We start from the raw sequence: 22,034 nt of genomic DNA, 5'->3' as shown, positions 1-22,034 counted from the left end.
ATAATTTATGTTAAAATCATTGGGGAATGTATTATGCAAGCCTTTGAGTGTCAATTACTTAGCATTACTTAGCATAATCACTCCCATTAGGTGGAGCATAGCAATATAATAAAACTCCATCTCAAACCGGCAGAAACATTCCTCTTTCTAGGAGGGACCACAGACTGTTGGATGTTTCAGTGTCAAGGTAAGACCTGAACATTCTTGGAAATCTTGTCTTACTTAGATCTAGATATTCACCTATGTTCAATACCAGTGGTAGTATCAACTCATATTCCATTGCCGTGGACTGACTTCTTTTTATTATGATGCAAGCTATTTAGTGTAATGACAGACAAGTTCTCATAATATGGGCTTTTGAATAAGCACACATGTAGTAGCAGGATGTAATGTGATAAAGGCTTGGCACACAACTTTGCTTTGCGTCTTTTTACACAACTCAGGTTGACTGTCTTCAAGTTGCCTGCTTAGTAACTTTGACTTTGTCTTCTACATCAGATTAAATTTATTATCAAAGTATGTATATGTCATCATATACTACCTTGAGATTCATTTTCTTGCAGATATTTACAGGAATACAAGGAAATACAATAGAAAACCATACATTTATAAAGCCTGACAAAATTGTGTAAGTCAACAAAACTAAGAACATAGCTTGAGTCCTTGAAAGTGAGTCTATAGGTTGTGACATCAGTTCACAGTTGAGGTGAGTGAATTTATCAATACGTTTTCAGAAGCCTGATGGTTTCAGGGTAATAAGTACAAATATTGTGAATCATCAAGCTTGAAGTGTTATATAACATTCAGACTACGCTTTCGGACATGTAGAAACATTCATTTCTGAGGAGAATCTTTAGATGAAAGTCAAGGTATAACTGAAAATCTTTGAACTGTTGCTTAGTAGTTCAAAGAAAAATGCAATTCCTATAATTAGTTTAACTTTTACGCAAGTTATTTTATTTCTATAATAATATCCAGTAAATCATTCAGTTTAATAGGACTTAAATAGACATCCAGCTAAAAATTGGCTTTGGTTTCTGATCTAACTGGAAGTGGGTTGTTTCAAATATTAAATCATTCTGTATTAGCCACAGAGTAAACAAAAATAATGGAACAGCAAACTTTATGTTTATAATGTCCAAAGTGGAGCCAAAAGTGAAGATAAAAGGGTTTGATTTAGCTCCATTCAATAAAGACATAATCAGTGGTTGTTTTTAGTACTCTCAACAGAACCTGTGTTGTTATGTTTAATTAAGGGAATTAATTCTAGAGATGCAAATGTCCAGTAATTGTTCATGTTTATTTAAATATTCAAGTTTCAATTATAGATGGTTTTAAAAAGTTATATAAAGCCATTCAGTGTAGCAGACAACTCTTGTCTATATTCAGGACAGTTTTCTACAAAAGTAAAATTCCTGAACAAACAGGTGGACAAGCCATAGTAGATTTCAAAAAAAGATAATGGAATTCATTATAACTAACCATGTAAATTATATGAACACTTTTTAACAGTGATCTCAGTAGGATTAAATGCAAGGTAACATTTGAAATGGAGAAGCATAATTAAGATTCTAGATTTGGATGAGCCCGTACCGCCAGTATCATTGCACAGAAGCAATCATTGATAACCATTGTAATACCCTTCAGCTGTGCTAGAATTTATGGGCAAATGACAGTCCATGCAATTTCCTGATAAGTGCAAAATTTTATCATGCTAACAATGTCTATCCTTACCATATACATTGGTGATGTACTTTTAGATTTAGGTAACCTTGTACCTGTCTGTTCAGAAGCAATATAGACACAAACTCTAATTCTTGAAAGTGGCCAGAATTTTGAAACACGCAATTTTAGATTATTTTATTTTTTGATATTTTAGTATTCTTTATCAATTGTGTGTATTTCTTCCCTTCATCAACATAAGCAAATTATTTCAGAAGATTAACGACAATAACAAGACTGGACTTCTGTTGTTTAATATTGCATGTGAAATTTTGTGTATTTTTCTGTGTATTTTTAAAGGAATTAAAACTGTAGCTATGCTGCAAATAAACTTTATGATTTGTTAGGAAGGGGAGGTAAGTAATAACTGTTGTATAGTGACTTACTCTAAATTGTTGCAATTATTATTTTACAAGCAATATAAATTCATGGATTCTGCTATTTACAAAAGAATCCCCTTTTAATTTCATAAACACGGGAGATTCTGCAGATGCTGGAAATCCAGAGCAACACATACAATATGCTGGAGGGAAGCAGCAGGTCAGGCAGCATCTATGGAAATTAATACAGTTGATGCTTTGGGCTGAGAACTTTCAACAGGACTGGAAAGGGAGGGGGAACAAGCCAGAATAAGAAGGTGGGGAGAGGTGAAGAAGTGCAAGCCAGAAGGTGATAGGTGAAGCTAGGTGTGTGGTGGAGGAAGTGAGAAGCAGGAAGGTGATAGGTGGAAAAGGTAAAGGGCTGAAGATGAAGGGATTTGATAGGAGAGGTGAGTGGGCCACGGGAGATAGAGAAGGAGGAGGGGTACCAAGGACATGATCAGCAGGTGAAGAAAAGAGGAGAGAGGAGTCAGAATGCAAATGGAAGACGAGGGAAGAGGATATAGGAAAATTACCAGAAATTATAGAAATTGATGTTCAGGCCATCAGGTTGGAGGCTACCTAGATGGCATGTGAGGTGTTTCTCCTCCAACCTGAGAGTGGCCTCATCGTGGCAAAAGAGGAGACCATAGACCAACGTGCTGGAATGGGAATGGGGATTGGAATTAAAATGGCTAACCACTAGGAAATCTTGCTTTTTTGTGGATGGAATGAAGGTGCTTGACAAATGGTCCCCCAATCTACATTGGATCTCAGGAGGAGGCCACAGTGGGAGCACCGGATACAATACACAACACCAACAGATTCACAGGTGAAGTTTTGCCTCACCTGGATGGATGGTTTGAGACTGTGAATGGAGGTGATGAAAGAGGTGAATGAGCAGGTGCAGCACTTCTTCCGCTTGCAGGGATAAGTGTCAGGAGGGATGAATAGACAAGGGATTCACTGAGGGAGAGACCCTTGCAAAAAGTGGAGAGTGGGGCAGGGAAGGTGAAGATGTGTTTGATGATAGGATCCCACTGAAGATGGCAGAAGTTGCAGAAATGATGTGCTGAATCTGAGGCTCATGGAATGGTAGGTGAGGACAAGAGGGACTCTGTCTCTGTTAAGATGGTGGGAAAACGTGCTGAGGGCGGATGTTTGGGAAATGGAGATGTGAATGAGGCCTGCTTCAATGGTGGAGGAAGGGAAAATTCTGGAAAGGAAAGCCTCATCCTGGGAACTGATGTGGCAGAGATGAAAGATCTGAGAAAAGGGAAAGGCATTTTCACAGGGATGGGAAGAGGTAAGGTCAAGATAGCTGTGGGAGACGGTAGGTTTATAAAAGATATTGGTTTGTCCCAGAGGTGGAGACAGAGAGATTAAGAAAGGTGTCAGAAATGGACTAAGTGAATTTTACACTCTCCATCCAATCCTTCACATTCTATCCTCTCTGAATTCCTTTAAATCTGTCTCTTCGTCTAAGCTTTGATAATGTGCTAATAATTCTTCATATGATTCCATTTCAGTTTTTATTTGAAATACATTGAAAATTCTTTTTTCTCTCTACACACAATTCATAGACGTAGCTAAGCTGTTGATAATTGTTAGTTGCTATTGAACTTTCCAAAACACAATGGCATCAAGTCTACCAGTTTTCCTTTTTTTTCCATTCCTTGCTTCCAGGAGACAAAATTATAGACAATGTGGTTAGAATTTCCTTTTATTGGCAAGGGGCCCATCAGCAGCATGCACATGGTATTTGGCAATCAAATTTAAAGTTAATGCTTGTCCTAAGGTTGGCAGGAAATTAACGTGTGAGTCATGTTCTAGAAAATCTGCCCACACAGAGAAAAGATGAATTTCTGGAAAGACATCTGGATAATTTGACAGATGTTCAACAGGATGCATACTGTAAATTGTGCCTGTGATATTTATTTTTGTCACATGTACCAAGATGCAGTAAAAAACTTGTCCTGCATACTGTTCATGTCAGATCATTACTCAGTATATTGAGGTGCAACATGGAAAAACAATAGCAATGCAGAACAAAGTGTAACAGCTTCAGAGAAAGTGCAGTACAGGTAGACTATTAAATGCAAGATCATAATGAGGTAGATTGTGAGGCCAAGAGTTCAAATGACAGAACATTCAATAGTCTTATAACAGCAGAGTTGAAGCTATCCTTGAGCCTGGTGGAACATGCTTCAGGCTTTTGTATCTTCTGTCTTATGAGAGAAGGCTGAAGACAGAATGTCCAGAGTCGGTAGGGTCCATGATAGTGCTGACTGTTTAACCAAGAAAGTGAGAAGTATAGACAGAGTCCATTGAGGGGAGGCTGGTTTCTGTGATGTGCTGAATTCTGTCCACAACTTCCTGCATTTTTTTCAGGTCACATGCAGAGCAGTTGCCATACCAAGCCATTATGCAAATAGTATGCCTTCTATAATGCTTTGATCAAAATTGGTAAAGGTTAGTGGGGACATGCCAAATTTCTTTAGTTTCCTGAGGAAGTAGTTGAACCAGGGTGGGCTATTGGAAATGTTCACTCTTAGGAGCTTGAAACTCTCAACACATTCATGCTTAATATTGATGTAGATGGCAGCATTTGCACTGCCCCTTCTTCCTGGAGTCAATGATCAGCTCTTTAGTTTTGCTGACATTGAAGAAAAAGTTTTTTATTCTTTTGCCATGATTTTAAACAAAATCTAAAATAGAAAGGCAACCCAAAACTTACAACCAGTTGGCTGGAGCACTCATTTTGTCAGCCAATGTTTGTAGAATCCCTTCCAGTAACTTTCCAACCACTGGTGTTAGGGATACTAGCCTGTTGTTTTCTGGCTTCTTCAGAATCAGAAGGCAAGAGCTTTAAAGCGTTGATGAGCAGAGGGATATGGGGTCCAAGTCAAGAAGTAGTGTTGCTGTTTTATTAAACTCTAGTTAGGCCTCATCTGGAGTACTGCAAACATTTCTGGTTGTCCCATTACAGGAAGGATGTCAAAACTTTGGAGAGTCCACAGAAGAGTTTAACCAGGATACTAGATTAGAGGGGCTATAACGAGAGGTTGGACAAATTTGGGCTGTTTTCTCTGGAGTGGTGGAGGCTGAGAGAGATACGATTGAGATATATAAGATTATGAGAGGTATAGATAGAGTAAGCAGATGGCATATTTTTGCCAGGGTTGAAGTATCTAATACCAGAGGAAATGCATTTAAGGTTGAGAGAGGGTAATTTCAAAGGAGATAAGAGGGGCAAAATTTCTTACTCAGAGAGTGGTGGGTGCCTGGAATGCTTTGCCAGAGGTGGTGGTAAAGGCAGATACATTAGAGACTTTTAAGGATGTTTAGACAGGCACATGGATGTAAGAAAAATAGAAGGATATAGGCATTGTGACATGGAGATTAGTTTAGTTGACTGTTAGATTATTAATTTAATTGGCTCAATGAAACATTGTTTGCTGTCTTGAGACAAATCAGGGTGGACAAATACCCGGGGGTTGACAAGGTGTTCCCTCTGACCCTATGGGAGACAACTGCAAAAATTGCAGGGGCCCTAGCAGGGCAGTTAAATAATCCTTAGCAACAGGTGAAGTATTGGAGGATAGCTAATATATTTCCACAGTTTAAGAAAGACGCTAATAACGCACCAAGACATTACAGGCCACTGAGCCTGATGTCCGTCACGGGGTAGTTATTGGAAGGTATTCTAAGGGACCTGATATATGAATTTTTGATAGGTTTAGACCTATTAAGGCTAGTCAGCATGGCTCTGTGCATGGTATGAGAGGCATTGATCATGTAGATAGAGGCTTTTTCCCAGGGCTGAAATGGTTGCCACAAGAGGACACAGGTTTAAGGTGCTGGGGAGTAGGTACAGAGGAGATGTCAGGTTAGTTCTTTACTCAGAGAGTGGTGAGTGCATGAAATAGGCTGCCAGCAATGGTGGTGGAGGTGGATACAATAGGGTCTTTTAAGACACTTGTGTATCGGTACATGGGGCTTAGAAAAATAGAGGGCTTTGCATAAGCCTAGTAATTTCTGAGGTAGGGACATGTTCAGTACAACTTTGTGGGCTGAAGGGCCTGTATTGTGCTGTAGGTTTTCTCTGCTTCTATGCTTCTATGGTAGCTCAGAGTTTTTTTGAGGAAATTAGCAGGAAATTGAGTTCTTACAGAGTTTTTAGAGGAAATTAGCAGGAAGGTTGATGACAGCAAGGCAGAGGACTACATGGACTTTAGCATGGCATTTGACAAGGTCCTTCATAGGTAGTTGGTCAAGAAGGTTCAGTCACTTGGCATTCAAGACGAGATAATAAATTGAATTAACATTAGCTTTGCAGGAGAAGCCGGAGAGTGGTAGTAGATGGTTGCCTCTCTGACTGGAGTCCTGTGACTGGAGTGCCACAGGGATTAGTGTTGGGTCCATTGTTGTCTGTCATCTCTATCAACAATCTGGGTGTTAATATGGTTAACTGGATCAGCAAATTTGCAAATGACACCAAGGTTAGGGGTGCAGTGGGTAGCAAGGAAGGCTATCAGTGCTTGCAGTGGGTTCTGGACCAGCTGGATAAATGGGCTGAAAAATGGCGTATGGAATTGGATGCAGACAAGTGTAAGGTGGTGCACTTTGGGAGGATCATCCAGAGTAGGTCTTACACAGAGGGCATTAGGGCACTGAGGAGTGCAGTAGAACAAATGGAACTTGGAGTACAGGACCATAATTCATTGAAAGTAGTGGTACAGTTAGGTAGCATCATAAACAAAGCTTTGGACACATTGGACTTCATAGATCAAAATATTGAGTACGGGAGTGGGTATGTTATATTGAAGTATATTAAGAAATTTGTGGGGTCTAATTTGGAGTATTGTGTGCAGATTTTGTCACCTGCTTAAAGGAAATGTGTAAATAAAATTGAAAGAGTACAGAGAAAATTTACAAAAATGATACAAGGAGCTGAGTTAGAAGGAAAGATTGAGTAGATTAGAACCTTATTCCCTAGAATGTAGAAAATTGAGAATTGAGGGGAGATTTGATAGAATTATACAAAATTATGAGAAGTATACTTAGGGCAAATGTAAGCAGGCATTTAACATTGAGGCCGGGTGAGACTACAACTAGGGGTCATGGGTTAAGGGTGAATGGTGAAATGTTTACGGGGAACATGAGGGGAAACTTCTTCACTCAGAGGATGGTGAGAGTGGAGTGAGCTGGCAGTGCAAATAGAGGATGTGATTATGATTTCAACGTTTCTGACAAGTTTGGATAATACATGGATGGGAGGGGATTGGAGGGCTATGGTCCAGGTGGAACTAGACAGTTTAAATTGTTTGGCCCTGACTTAGATGGGCTGAAGGTCCTGTTTCTGTGCTGTAGCTTTCTATGACTCTTGTGGGACGAAGAGCCTTCTCCTGTTCTGTACTGTTCTATGTTCGATGAAAAAGGTTTAAAATCAGTAACATATGTCACGGAATTTGTTGTTTTTGTGGTGGCAGTACAGTGCAATACATAAAAAACTATAAATTACAAAGAGAAATATACAGAGTAGATTCTGAAAATAGCCAGAACTCCCTTCATTTATTTCAGACACTAAGCTACTTAATTGTGTTAGGAAACTGTTGCCTAACAGTTTCTAACTAGTATCAGTCATATGAACTTGTGTGGCCTTTAGACACCACACCATGCTTAAAGTGAACAGTTTTAACTAGCATCAGTTGCATGTGTTTGTGTTCAAAAAGCAGTGATTTTTGTCTCTGATAGTTGATGAGATACAAGCAGTAAGACAACTTAGAACTGCTTTGCTCACAGCAGATTCAAACATTCGGGCTTGAAGATGCCAGAAACAGCTGGGAGCAAAAATGAAACTATTTCACTATTTCAACAAGTTAAGAAGTATTTGAAGGTATCCACAGTCATCTTGAATGTTACAACAAAAATGAAGATTTGGAGGATGCAATCATTGAAAGCATAACATGAAGGCAGTCTATTATCCGCACTGTGCTGACTGTGTTCATTTACACAGAATCAAAAGAACACAGCAGAATACAGTGGATGAATTCCTCCATCGGTACCTGTAAGGAACTGATACACAGTTTTATAGTACTGTAGTAGTATTGGTAATGATTTAATTTGTTCTCTATTTTTCAAATACACAATTTGTTAGTTAAAAAGTAGTTTAACTAGCAGTCTCTTTTATACCTCTTAAAATATTTCCATGGAATTTCAGCTAATTGGGACAGCCTCTTAATTGGGCCAAAATATACTGGTCCCAATGTGTTTCTAATGAAGTAGAATCCACTGTATATAAATATAAAAATTAAATTAAATAAGTAGTGCAAAAAGAGAGCAAAAAAAGTGAGATAGTGTTCATGGGTTGTTTCATTGTCCATTCAGAAATCTGATGGTAGAGGGGAAGAAGTTGTTTCTAAAATGTTGAGTGTTTCTCTTTAGGCTTCTTTACCTCCTCACTGATAGTAGCAATGAGAAGAGGGCATGTGTTGCATGATGAGAATCCTTAATAATGGATGCCACCCTTTGAAGGCATTATCTCCATGCTAGAGAAGCCAGTGCCTATGATGGAGCTGGCTGAGTTTGCAACCCTCTGCAGCCTTTTCTGATTCTATGCAGTGGGCCCTTCATACCAGATGCGATGCAACCACTTAGAGTGCTCAACACAGTACATCTGAGGAAAGTTGCTAGAGTTTTTGGTGACATACCAAATCTTCTAATGCAGGGGTAGGCAACCTATGGCTCACAGGCCAGATCCGGCCCACGAGCAAATATTGGGATACTATGCTTATCCAGCCCACGAGTGATTTTTCCTTATTTTGAGTGTTTCACGCGACCACACTGATGGACATGCATGGCATCTTGTGACACTGACCCAGGTTCCGTTTTGATTCAAACCTAACACCGGTATATACAAATGACAGGAATACAGACTACCTGATTTATATGTATTAGATACTCTCCGTGCATGAACAGGTTTTCAGATGGGATCGTTCAAATTTGTAAACAGAAACATCGTCACTGTGTTTTAACAAGAAATCCACGCTAAATATCCAGATATTTATATGTGCTACGATACTTGTTGAATAACGCACGTTTCGTAATAAAATCGAAGAAAAAAATTCCAATGACAATGAATGCAAAACGCAGGAAGGTAGACACTGAGTGCCGAAATTTCCAAAACACTTGGACACTAGATTACTTCTTCATCGAGCAAGCTGGGAAATCAGTTTGTCTCATTTACCTAGATTTTGCTGATTTTTGCTTGCATGCAAATGAGTTCAAGCTGTTTGCTACTCCATTTGATGTGGAAGTGGACACTGCATCAGAAATTTTCCTAATGGAATTGATTGAGATGCAGTGTGACAACATATTGAGATTGAAATTTCATTCTGAAGATGCGTCAGTGCTTGACTTTTATAGAAAATATATTCATCCAAGTGGGAAGTATCCTAACTTAGTGGACCTTGCAAAAAAGATGGCATCATTGTTTGGCGGCACAGATCTGTGTGAGCAATTATCTTCAAAAATGAAGCACACCAAGAACCATTTGAGAACAAGATTGACTGATACCCGTCTGGATAATGTCTTGCTCTTGGCATCAACAAGTCTGACACCCAATATTGAGAAGTTTTCAAGCAACAAACAGCATCAAGTTTCACATTGATTTATCGACTGTTTGCATTAAAATTTTCTTTTTTATTATACTTAATTTACCACCATTCAATGCATCATGATCATATATTTTATGTTTAAAGATTCTTTGTGTCCTTTTAATAGATTCAAAAGATGTTTGATTGAAATAAATTGCAACTAAACTGAGTTCTTTGATTACTAATTGGCATCCTTGGTTAAGCACAAATGATTTTCTAACATGCGTTATTCATTAATTTGAGGCAAAACATAATGAGATGTATTTAAATGGATGATTCCCATATTTCAAGTTTTTTATGGCATTTATCTGGCTCACCGTCAGCTCATTAATACACGATCCGGCCCACAGAGGCAAAAAGGTTGCCGACCCCTGTTCTAATGAAATATGGTGCCCGCAACCCTTTTTAAATACAGCACAACATTTGTCATCCTGCAGTCTTCTGGAACCTCACCCATGGCAAAAGAAGATACAAAAATATTTGCCAGGGTCCTATCAGTTTCTTCCCTCACCTCCCATACTGCCCTACAATACACTTGGAACCTCCTCAGTTCCTCCAACATTTTCAAGATTGTTTCTCTAGATTTCATGACCACCTTCACAGTAAATACTGATGAGAAGTCTTTACTTAAGATTTCATTCATCGCCATGGCTCCACACATAGATTAGTGGTGATAATTCTGAAGTCCCAAGTTCTCATCATTCTTAGTAACCTGATTTGTAGTTACCTTGTATTAACATATAATAGATTAATAAAATTTCTGCTATCACTGATTTTGATTTTGCAGAAGTCCATCAGAAAATAACTATCCAAGAAATACATAACAAAGTCATTGACTGAAGTTTGAAGACATACGCACATATGCAAACTATAAATCAATTTATACCAAAAGAAATATTTTTGTGCCAAATACGATGGAGCATAGAAGTGAAACTGTGTCTAAAAAGCTAATGCACCTCCCCAGTGGAAAATACTCAGTTCCCAAGCATGATGCCAAAACAAAAAAAGTTCTGTTTTCCAACATGAGCAGATAATCTAATTTGAATCATAAGTTGATCAATAATGAAAAGCCTAATTTTATTTTTCGCTTTGGATATATTAGGGAGAGATGGATCATGTCTCTTCATACATCTTTCCTCTTGGGATTAAAGAGCAAAGATTAACTCAACTTCATTGATTTTGGTTTTTTGTACAAGGGTGTTAATGTCACCATGCATCCAAAAGTGAAAAATGCGTACCTCAATTTACCATCTGAGTCTTCAACAGGCTCTCTGATGAACCGACTGTAATAATTGTCCCGGCTCCATAGTTAATGAAAACCAAATAACATCTGCTTTAGTTTTGAAGGAGAGCCCACACTGTCCTTTTTAAGCAAAAATCCTAGTCAGAGATTTATTTCCCTGCTGAAAAATAGATCTAATCATCTATGCTTAATGACAACTAGAAAAATTTTGGTGTACTCTGTTCGCAAGTAGAAGATTTAAGGGAGCCACAGGGCTAAGTATTAACAACCAAGCTACAGAATCTGGGTTGTGAAGCTAAAGCCTGAGGGATCTTCATCTTTGGCATATTATTTTCTTTGTTCTTGTTTAGGTGCATTGGCTCTGTATCACTGGAAATTATACTGAAACTATTTTCCCACAGCAATTTTTATGGTTTCTTAGTGACATGCCTAGTCTTCAGTGAATCCTTTTGTTCTTATATGGTAATGTTTCATTTTCACGGATTCTTCAAAAAATCATTATTTGGACTGAAAGGCATGATTCCATACTGTGTTACTCTATATTGATGAAGAACAGCATGTAATTTTACACCCAATGAAATTAATGAAATAAAAATCTGCTCTGTGCATTTTTTTTTATTGTTATAGTGTCATTGAATTATTACTTCAAAGTTCAGTGCAGTGTTGATCTGCTCATCAGAGTAATGTCAAGGCCAAGTTTAGTTCTGAAGATGGAGACTTAATACAGCTATGACTGAAAATCAAAAAAAATGCTAATGCTGGGACTCTGTGTTTGTTTAAAGAAAATGCTTGAAATGCTGCAGATCAGGCAGCACCTGTGGAGATAGAAATGGAGTTACCATTTCAGGTTAAGGTCATTTTGCCAGAGCACCAAAAAAGCATCTTTTAGATGAAACATTAACTTTACTCCCCTTTCTACGGGTACTGTCTGACTTGTTGAGTATTTCCAGAATATTCTATTTTTCCAACTATTATTGATTTGCTCCAAATACATATTGATCATCCTAACTCACTTGTTCATTGATTAGCTTGTAGTATCATGATCATTTTTAAAAGTGACAAATAAAATAGTGAATTTATAATTATAATGTTTCGCAGCTTCAAAACATTAAATTAATTAAAAGGAAGACACAGAGTCTGAAATGCAGGTGTAACTTAGTCTTTACTTTCAGCAGTGAAGTGCGCATGTATCACGTGGTTGCATACAATTAAACTTATTTTTACATATAACCCATAATTAATTATTTAAATGAGCAAGAATGCTTAATCAAAAAATACACACACACACACACACACACACACACACACACACACACACACACACACACACACACACACACACACACACACACACACACACTCTCTTAGACACCAAAATGGAAGTGTAAAATTAAATAAAAGTAAAATGCAGGCTAAGTTCAACATTGAAAAATAGAAAACCTACAGCCCAATACAGGCCCTTTGGCCCACAAAGCTGTGCCAAACATGTCCTTACCTGAGAACTACCTAGGCTTACCCCCAGCCCTCTATGTTTCTAACCTCCATGTACCTATTCAGGAGTCTCTTATAAGACCCTATCGTATTTGCCGGCAGCCCATTCCACATACTCACCACCTTCTGTGTAAAAAAAAATTACCCTTGACATCTCCTCTGTACCTACTCCCCAGCACCTTAAAACTATGCCCTCTCGTGCTAGCATTTGAGCCCTGGGAAAAAGCCTCTGACTATCCACATGATCAATGCCTCTCATCATCTTATACACCTCTATCAGGTCACCTCTCATCCTCCGTCGCTCCAAGGAGAAAGGGCCGAGCTCACTCAACCTATTCTCATAAGCCATGCTCCCCAATCCAGGCAATATCCTTGTAAATCTCCTTTGCACCCTTTCTATGGCTTCCACATCCTTCTTGAAGTGAGGCGACCAGAATTGAGCACAGTACTCCAAGTGGGAGCTGACCAGGGTCCTATATAGCTGCAACATTACTTCTCGGCTCTTAAACTCAATGCCATGATTGTTAAAGGCCAATGCACCATATACCTTCTTAACCACACAGTTAACATGCATAGCAGCTTCGAGTGTCCTATGGACTCAGACCCCAAGATCCCTCTGATCCTTCACACTGCCAAGAGTCTTACCATTAATACTATATTCTGCCATCATATTTGACCTACCAAAATGAATCACCTCACCCTTATCTGTGTTGAACTCCATCTGCCACTTCTCAGTCCAGTTTTGCATCCTATCAATGTCCCACTGTAACCTCTGACAGCCCTCCACGCTATCCACAACACCCCCAACCTTTGTGTCATCAGCAAATTTGCTAACCCATCCCTCCATTTCCCCATCCAGGTCATTTATAAAAATCACAAAGAATAGGGGCCCAGAACAGATCCCTGAGGCACTCCATTGGTCACCGACCTCCATACAGAATATGACCCATCTACAACCATTCTTTGCCTTCTGTGGGCAAGCCAGTTCTGGATCCACAAAGCAATGACCCCTTGGATCCCATGCCTCTTTACTTTCTCAATAAGCCTTGCATGAGGTACCTTATCGAATGCCTTGCTGAAATCCATATACACTACATCTACTGCTCTACCTTCATCAATTTGTTTAGTCACATCCTCAAAACATTCAGTCAGTCTCATAAGGCACGACCTGCTTTGACAAAGCCATGCTGACTATTCCTAATCATATTATGCCTCTCCAAATGTTCATAAATCCTGCCTCTCATAATCTTCTCCATCAACTTACCAACCCCTGAAGTAAGACTCACTGGTCTATAATTTCCTGGGCTATCTCACTCCCTTCCTTGAATAAGGGAACAACATCCTCAACCCTCCAATCCTCAAGAACCTCTCCTGTCCTAATTGATGATGCAAAGATCATTGCCAGAGGCTCAGCAATCTCCTCCCTTGCTTCCCGCAGTAGCCTGGGGTACATGCTGTCCGGTCCCGGTGGCTTATCCAAATTGATGCTTTCCAAAAGCTCCAGCACATCCTCTTCCTTAATATCTTTTTGCTCAAGCTTTTCAGTCCACTGCAAGTCATCCCTACAATTGCCAAGATCCTTTGCTGTAGTAAATACTGAAGCAAAGTATTCATTAAATACCTCATCTATCTCCTCCGGTTCCATACGCACTTTTCCAATGTCGCACTTGATTGGTCCTATTCTCTCATGTCTTATCCTCTTGCTGTTCACATACTTGTAGCATGCCTTGAGGTTTTCCTTAATTCTGTCCACCAAGGCCTCCTCATGGCCCCTTCTGGCTCTCCTAATTTCATTCGTAAGCTCCTTCCTGCTAGCCTTATAATCTTCTAGATCTCTATCATTACCTAGTTTTTTGAACCTCTCATAAGCTATTCTTTTCTCCTTGACTAGATTTACAACAGCCTAAACACACCACGGTTCCTGTAGCCCTATCATCCTTTCCCTGTCTTATTGGAATGTACCTGTGTAGAACCCCATGCAAATATCCCCTGAATGTTTGCCACATTTCTTCCGTACATTTCCCTGAGAACATCTGTTTCCAATTTATGCTTCCAAGTTCCTGACTGATAGCCTCATATTTCCCTTTACTCCAATTAAACATTCCCCTAACTTGTCTGTTCCTATCTCTCTCTAATGCTATGGTAAAGGAGATAGAATTGTGATCACTATCTCCCAAATGCTCTCCCACTGAGAGACCTGACACCTGACCAGGTTCATTTCCCATTTTTGCTTCCTTCCAAAAAGTATTGTCCATGAAATGTGCTTCCTTGGCTCCCATCTTGCTAATGTCACAATTATTTTTTGCTTTCTAAAACTTCAGCAATGATGTACCTGCATATGTTGTGAAATGTTAATTTGAAACTTCTCCTACTAGTTTGTGGCACAGTAGCATAGTAGTTAATATCATCGCTTTACAGTACCAAGGATTACTGACCAGGATTCGAATCCTTTTGCTGCCTGTACGGAGTTTGTATGTTCTCCTGTGACTATTGGGTATCCTCTGGGTTCTTTAGCTTCCTTCCACTTTCCAAAGATCTATAGTTAGGTTTAGGGCATGCTATATTGGCACCAGACACATGGCAACACTTGCGGGCTGCCCCCAGAAAATCCTCAGACTGTGTTGGTTATTGATGCAAAAAGACACATTTCACTATATGTTTCAATGTTTTTATGTACATGTGACAAAATAAAGCTAATCTTGCTTCATGCTAAACAGCACAATTAACCTACCTAACTGTCCCAATACCTCATCTTTCTCCACATCCTAACACTACTTAAAGAACCACAAATAAGCTGCCAGGTGATTGTCTTCCGAGTTTTTCAATGATTCTGCTGTTATGGTTGGTTTGACAACTTCAAGGAGCAACATATATGCCAAATAGTGAAAGACATTTTGCTATCATCAAAGGACCAGCCAATTGTCTGCCTAAATGTGTGCATTTGAAGTCATTGCAATTGCAAAACAGCACATCTTGGAGAATAAATGGAGGCACAGAAAAACAAGATAAGTATGGAGAAATGCCCAGAATGGAAAATGGTGGAAAAGCACTCAGCGAGAAGATTAGGATTGACTCCATCAGGCATGCCAACTTCAGGACATTGCGGCAGGAATTCTTTTGGACTGTGTTCTAGATACAAACATCTTTAACTGCCTCATTAATGACCTCTTTCCATCATTAGTTCAGAAAGTGGGGTTGCACACATCCAAACCTGCTTACAATTCCTTTCCTCTCCAAATTATGAAGTATATGAGTGCAAGCAAAGTAACCTTCATATGTGGAGGATGATTGGCAAGTAACATTAAGGCCAAAAACCACATCCAACTAGAACAGGGTTCCCAAGCCTTTTTCTGCTATGGAGCCTTACCATTAACCAAAGGGTCAGCTGACCACAGGTTGGGAAACTCTGAACTAGAGAGTTTAACCATCTATCCATGACATTCAATGGATTTATCATTTCCCATTCCCTTACCATCAACTTCCTAGGATTGCAATTCATCTGATGCCCAATTGGTCAAGTCACATAAAAGTTGTGACCACAAGAACAGCTCAGTGGATGGGTCTCTTCTGATAAGTTATGCTTCTTAGATGTTGGAAAGGCTTTGTGGTGTTACCTTTTGGGCAAGTACAGTTCCAATATTCATCAGGAAGCATAACATCACAGAGGACAAAGCTGCTTCCTTGATTGCCACCCCATCAACCACCCTAAATATTCAGCACATGGTGGTATGGGACTGTATCACCTTTACAATGCATTGCAGTTACTTACCTGGGCCATTCCAACAACACCTCCCAAAGCACCTACAACCAAGAAGATAACAATGGCAGTTGCATAAAAATACCACCACCGTCTATTTTCCCTTCTGAGTTGCACACCTTCCAGAGTTGGAAATATATAATTGGCCCCTCATCATTGTTTAGTCTAAATTCTGGAACACCTAATCCAATAACATTGTGGAAGTACTTTGACCAGGATGACTGCTAGAATTCAAGAAGACATTCACTGATATCTCTGATAAAAGGTAGAAATAATCACTATCTTTAACTTGTTGAATTCAGTATTAGGTCATAAGAGCAGTAAGGTCATAAGAGTTTGAAGGTAACAGTGTAAGAGACCAGAGACTGAGTGGTTCTGTGGACCATGACTCTACCTCCTATATTGAGCTATTACTGCCCAGTCACTGAGTCTCATTTATTCCCAACATCTTTCCTCATTATGGAACAAGCAGTGGGTTAACTGCATTCTAATACAAATGTCTCATTGAAATTCATTGTAATGCTAGTGCTGCATTTCCCATAGCTGCTGTTGTGATTAGGCTGGAGCTGAAGATATCTCTTAGTTTCCCAGTCATTAGTTTAAGGACCTTCAGATGGAGGTTCATGGTTGAAAGACCATAAGACCATATAATAAGACAGTCAATTACATAATGCTTACCACTCACAAAGAGTACTGCACATTTTCTTGTGGAGGAGTGTGTCCATTGACATTCTAAGTATTAGTCTGAAGATTTCCAAATCACCAAGTTCCATTTCCTCAGCACAAACCAATAGGCCATGAATCATCTAGAGGAAGGGCTGCTCTAATGAGTTTAATTATAAATGGTTTGATGTGCAAGCTGTACTTGAGGTTCAGATGTATATAACTGGGTGGGGTAGGATCACTCACTATTGATGTGTCTGGTAATTGTGGTATGCTACCCAAGGACACAATTTGCACATAATAGAACATAATCTTCCCCAAAACTATCTGGTAGAATAGCCCAATGGCATATCCAAAATGATCTTGCTCAGTTTCAGCCAGTCTGGGTGATTCTCACACTACTCAACAGAAGAGGTGGCAAGATGCTGGTGGTCAGCTGAATGCTGCACGTTCTCGCCACCAGCTGCAAATATGAGCAACTCGAAAACAAGAAGAGAGGAAGAGAGGTGACAAGCAAGGTAACTCCCTTCTGGTTAGGATGTCTGTGAAGATTCACCCTGGACATTGATTATCACAATTGAGATTGGGTTTAAGTGAAGTGAAGCATGTAAGATGTGAACCATCTACTGCATATACATCGGAAGAATTTCTGGGTTGAGAAATTGCGTTATAGGGGAATAAGGATGAGGCACAAAGGATACCATCGTCATCCCCTGTTTTAACTTCACCACCGACCAAGGACCCCGTGAGTGTTTGCATTAACTATCTGCTTGCCTGCATTCTGTTCACACAGCATGTGAAAAGCAAGCCTCGAATGAGGGACTGGTTGGCAGAATTCAGAAACGTTTGCAGGTTTGTGTGTGTGTTTACTAAACACGATTATCCCCATCATGGGGTGCAGCGATGAGGTACACTTTTTCATTACATTGCTTGTACGAGCGGGTCTTCCATTTCTGGTGCTGTTGGAGCATTTTTGCTGATGACGGCACAATGGAAGCCACGAGAAAAATAACCCAGTTTGGCTGGTGTATTACTTACCCATATCAACTGATATCCCAAAGGTATCTTAGCCGGAGCTCAGTTGTGGGAATGGATGAAATTCACCAGAACAGAATGCATGTTCTTGCTGCCAGCAGTGAGCTGCAATAGTTTGTGCACAGTGGGGGTTGAGGAATTCTGTTTATGCAAAACAAGATAAACAGTATAAAACTGTATCTACTGAGTTTATGCATTTGACTCTGATATTTGTCGCTTCTCTACAAGTTAAAAGAAAAATGACAAAATGAGATCAAGTTTGAAGATTGCATAAAGGTTTGCATGTTATTATCTGCTAAGAATAATCAATATTTTGTAGAAATTACTTTGGAATTTGTTCTACCTGAAACCTGTGAATGCTCAACATCCTGCTTTGTGTAAGTAGTATTATACTTGAATTGTGCAAGCGTTTTGTTGTACGTTTATGGGATTACTTGAAAATTGCTTTAACTAGACCTCAGCAGGCAGTGCAGCATACAAAAGCGTTGAAGGAGCTCTGTGGGTCAAGCAGGATCCATAGTGGGACTGCAGAAGTTTTGGCAAGACCCTTTGTTACAAGAATCTCCCCTTGTAATAATAATCAGGGAGACATAGAACAGACACAAACTCCAACAGTCACAAACCAGCCTGTTATACCCAACCAAAGAACACCTCACAAATAGCTTCTAATCTGGACCTGATCCTTAGTTCAGCAGATTGTCTGAGACATCATTGTGTCTACTTTAAAACCACTGATGAAGCCAAGCGACTTTAACTCTCAAAATGTTCCAATTTTCCCAAAATGTTAAAGTCAAATTCCAAATTTAACTGTTCACCAATGAGCAATTACCCTGAATGCCCATTTCCCTCAAATATCAGGCTCATATGGGATGTCTGGCCAAGTGCTGATCACCTCATTGGAGTGTTCACTGAGATCTTTAACCTCTCAATTCAGCAGTGTGTGGTTTCCACCTACTTCAAGCAGGATTGAATTATACAGGTGCCCAAAAAGAGATTACTGACCTGCCTCAGTGACTATGGCCCAGCTTGCATCCGCATTGGTGAAGTGCGGATTTATCAATTTCTACCTGAGGAAAGACTTAGATCCGCTCCAATTTATCTACCAGAGCAACAAGTCCACAGCAGATGCCATCTTATTTGCTCTTCACTCAACCCTGGAACATGTGGGCGGCAAAGATGCATACATCATGATGCTCTTTATTGACTGCAACTCAGCATTCAATACCAGCATTCCCTCAAAACTAATTAATAAGCTCCAAGACCTTGGCCTCAATAACTTCTTGTGCAATTGGATCCTGGATTTCCTGACTTGCAGACCCTAGTTGTTTCAGATTGACAACAACACCTCCTCCTTCAGCACAGGTGCACCAAAAGGCTATGTGTTTAGCCCCCTGTTCCACTCACTTTTCACTTACTGTACAATGGAATTATGACAGACAAATAACATGGATCTACGTGAGCGACTGCTGAGGCTGCATATAGAATTCATGTATGCAATGTTAGTCAGTTTAGTTATCAGGAATGCTAATATACTACTAATATGTTGGCATGTCACGGTGAAAGAGCATTATTGATGGCTAGAGTTCCAGAGTAGATACAATAGCAGCCAACTGACAACATGTTTTAACAGCCAGAGAAAGGGGCACACATCCCTAACATGCAAATCTTAAACCAAAGCAGTTAAGCAGTAGCACACACAAAATGCTGGAGGAACTCAGCAGGCTAGGCAGCATCTATGGAAAAGAGTACAGGTCCTGCTGAAGGGTCTCGGCCCAAAACGTCGACTGTACTCTTTTCCATAGATGCTACCTGGCCTGTTGAGTTCCTCCAGTATTTTGTGTGTGGTGTTTGGATTTTTAGCATCTGCAGATTTTCTCTTGTTTGTGATTCAGTGAAGCAGTACTGTGACTTCCTCACAGAGGGAAGTTTTCATGGAAGTAGTAACAGTAATACAGGCAGTGAAAATAATGGAGAATTGGGCTTGTGCACATTTATATTATTTTTTTACAAAAACGGTATGCCAAATGTTATCTTCCACGGTTAGTGCATTATGCATCAACACTGATGCTAGTTACCCAATTCTGGACATCAGCTTAGTAGCACTAATGACGTGAACTGGAAAATGTATGCAATTATCAAAGACTTTAGGCAAAATGAAGTATTTGATGTGTCAGCAAATAGAATAATCAATATTGATTATAAGCAATAATTATATTAATCAACCAATATTTACGGGAAATTTTTATTTTTGGATGAAGCTAAAATGCATAAACATGTTCTGTAAGAATGCCTCAACATGACTCTGTTGGAATATTTTAAGGAACCTTTACAGGAAGGCAGGTCATAATGTCAATATTTGGATCAGGCTAGAATCTAAAACCACTCTAATATAAACTTTGATTTGTTTTGTATATGATGTTGAACCATTTGGAGAAGTTGGTAGATAGGCTCAAATGAAATGGTGTTCTAATGAAGATAGGGCAGAATAATTAGGTAATACCAATTGTAGAAGTGCCTAAGTGATGCACCATCAATAACTCTGAGACGTGGGTTAAGGTAGGCTTTTATTGGCTAGAAGAAAGCACAAGCAGCAAGTGACCATCACACGACATCCTGGAGACTGAGGAAGGGTCTGTGGCTCCAATCGCCTTTATACAGGGGTCTGTGGGAGGAGCCACAGGAGCAGTCAGTGGGGGGGGGGGGGGGGGGGGCGTGTCCAGACCGGTATATGTAGTTCACCACACTAAGGTAGCCAAGACCATTCAAACATATGTATAATGTCTACAGGGTGATTTTTTTCTAAGCAGTTTTCAGTGAACAGCATCTAATTCCTTCTGCTCAGAACTTATATGCAGAATTGACAGAAGCAGCATTTTCTTCAGTAAGGATATGTCACTGGCATATGCTTAGCTGCGTATGGATAAGTCGGTGGGGGAGGAGGGTGGTCAGCAATGTTTAATGATTAATATTGAAAAGTGTCTGTTTTGATCACAGAATTTTCCAGTGGTGTGAAATCATCACTGTAAATCTTATGCTATCATGAGCAAGACTATACAAGGTACAGAATATTGTTCTTATAGTCCAGTTGACATACTCAGTCACAAAGAAGAAAGAAAGAAAATCTTTCAGTATCAGAATGAATGTTGAGGGGGCTACACCAATGTGAGGTAAAGCTCAAAAGATGTACGTGTGTGTTCATATGGAAAGATGGTGTTTATTTTGATCTAGAGGTAAGCATACACTTGGTTAGCTACACCTGTACACCAGCTCATTAATGCAAATATCTAACCAGCCAATCACATGGCAGCAACTCAGTGCATAAAAGCATGCAGGCATGGTCAGGAGGTTCAGTTGTTGTTCAGACCAAACATCAAAATTGGGAAGAAATGTGATCTAAGTGACTTTGACTGTGGAATAATTGTTGGTGCCAAACAGGATGGTTTGAGTATCTCAGAAACTGCTGATCTCTTGGGATTTCCAATTACAACCGTATCTGGAGTTTACAGAGAACAGTGTGAAAAACAAGAAACATACAGTGAGTGGTAGCTCTCTGGGCAAAAACACCTTGTTAATGAGAGAGGTCAGAGGAGAATGGCCAGATTGGTTCAAGCTGACAGGAAGGTGATAGTAACTCAAGTAATAATGCGCTACAGAGTAATATGCAGAAGAGCATCTCTGAATGCACATCAAATCTTGAAGCAGCTGCAGAAGACCTTGAACATACACTCACTGGCCATTTTATTAAGTACAGGAGGTACATAATAAAGAGGCCACTGAGTGTAAATAGCTTGCTGTCAAAATGTGGAAGAAATCGTAAAGGCTGAGGAACACAAAGATCTTCGTTATTGCAGGGCCTAGCCAGTACTGACATCTTTTCAGAATTGGATGTGGCCTATGGGATCTTGCTGAAGACTTAACATTTAGTGTTTTCAGAAAGGGATTGAGAACTTTTTGGTACCCATTGATTGAATCCTAAAATGAATCAAAGTGAAACACATTGGATCATGTACTTCAACAGATTGCACTATTGAAGAAATGTGATCCATTTACTTTGTTATGGATTATCAGAGGAGTTTGTCAGAGATAATAGTTCTCATTTTCATTCT

The 22,034-nt window shown here is 39.6% G+C and overlaps 1 protein-coding gene across 3 annotated transcripts in view; it reads left to right on the top strand.

The window, feature by feature from the left end:
- Nucleotides 1-156: 156 nt before the first annotated feature.
- hyal6 (hyaluronoglucosaminidase 6) overlaps nt 157-22,034 on the top strand; it is a 33,122-nt gene continuing 11,244 nt past the window's right edge. For 2 of the 3 annotated variants that reach the window (XM_073059096.1, XM_073059093.1), the window contains exon 1: nt 157-187. The gene's annotated coding sequence lies outside the window, so the exon portion shown is untranslated. Of the gene's footprint in view, nt 188-570; nt 707-22,034 lie in introns of those variants that run through there. The other variant, XM_073059094.1, reaches the window with a different exon arrangement.

This window comes from Hemitrygon akajei, chromosome 10, assembly GCF_048418815.1.
Source record: "Hemitrygon akajei chromosome 10, sHemAka1.3, whole genome shotgun sequence".
Taxonomy (NCBI): domain Eukaryota; kingdom Metazoa; phylum Chordata; class Chondrichthyes; order Myliobatiformes; family Dasyatidae; genus Hemitrygon; species Hemitrygon akajei.
Note: the sequence above shows the minus strand (reverse complement) of the source record. Positions and strands in the feature narration are given on the sequence as shown.